The sequence below is a fragment of the Pinus tabuliformis genome, chromosome 2_2 (genome assembly GCF_031772625.1).
Source record: "Pinus tabuliformis cultivar Carrire ecotype Pingquan chromosome 2_2, CPIR1, whole genome shotgun sequence".
Lineage (NCBI taxonomy): Eukaryota > Viridiplantae > Streptophyta > Pinopsida > Pinales > Pinaceae > Pinus > Pinus tabuliformis.
This window is the reverse complement of record NC_142300.1, coordinates 8,376,526-8,377,630: the sequence shown is the minus strand read 5'-3', so window position 1 is coordinate 8,377,630 and position 1,105 is coordinate 8,376,526.

The following is a 1,105-nucleotide window of genomic DNA, read 5'->3' as shown; positions in this document are numbered from 1 at the left end:
TTTGTTCATAACATTTGGTATCAAAGTTGCATTCTCTAATCCCAACTTTTGGCCATTAACTTTTGTTAAGATTGTTGCCATTGCAATTGAGGCTTTGGCTATTAAAAAAATGTCAAAATATATTATTAATTTTTTTTTTCATATATAAAAAAGAAAAACATTTTAAAAAGTTATATTTATTTTTTCTATAAAAATAAAATAAAATAAAAAGGAAATATATATATATATATATATATTCATAATTTTTGTTTTGGTTTTTTAGATATATCATTTAACAAAAAAAAAAAAAATTACCTGGTCGTTGGAGGCATCCCTTCACCATGCCTCCTACGGAGATGTAGCTTCCCTTTTCCTCTGGCCGTCAACCACCATTTCTTCTGCCCCATGCAACCAACGAAATTGTACGCATCCGCAACCCTGAAAAACTCCTGCAAGGCTGCTACATAATTATGCCAACCACAAACAACTTCCCTTTACTGCCATCGAAGCAACAAACTGTCACTCGTATGCCACCGCAGGATCCCCATCTCTTCTTACTCACTGACAATCGAACAACCAACCGTTGCCGCTCTTGCGTTTGCACTGTACCACAACTGCTTCCCCATTCAACAACACAAGGGAAAAAAAGATCAATCGGTCGGTCACTGCGCAGATCACTGGAATATTACATTTTTGTGGGCACTTTTAATTTTGTTAGAGGAAAATAATTCAAAATAATTGTTGAAATTGCATCGCAATAGTAATCAACAAAACTATTTTTCAACGTAACCCTTCATAACCAAGACCAAAAAATATTATAGCTCATATCTTAATTATTTCAAAATTGGATGTTTAGTTTGAATGAAGGTAAGGACAGTGCCAATACAAATAAAAAAAATGGGTAACTAAATAATTTTATAGAGTTATATTAATTTTTTTTTTAAAATCAAGTACACATATGTAAATAACAACAAAACTATAAAGAGGACATTATATCAAAGATGGTAAAAGGAGAAAAAAAAGTAATATCATGGAAGAACAACAATATTATTATAAAGATTAAAAGGGTTACTTTTAAAAACCCAAATTTCATTCTAAGAAGGAAAAATGGAAACTAACAATAAAG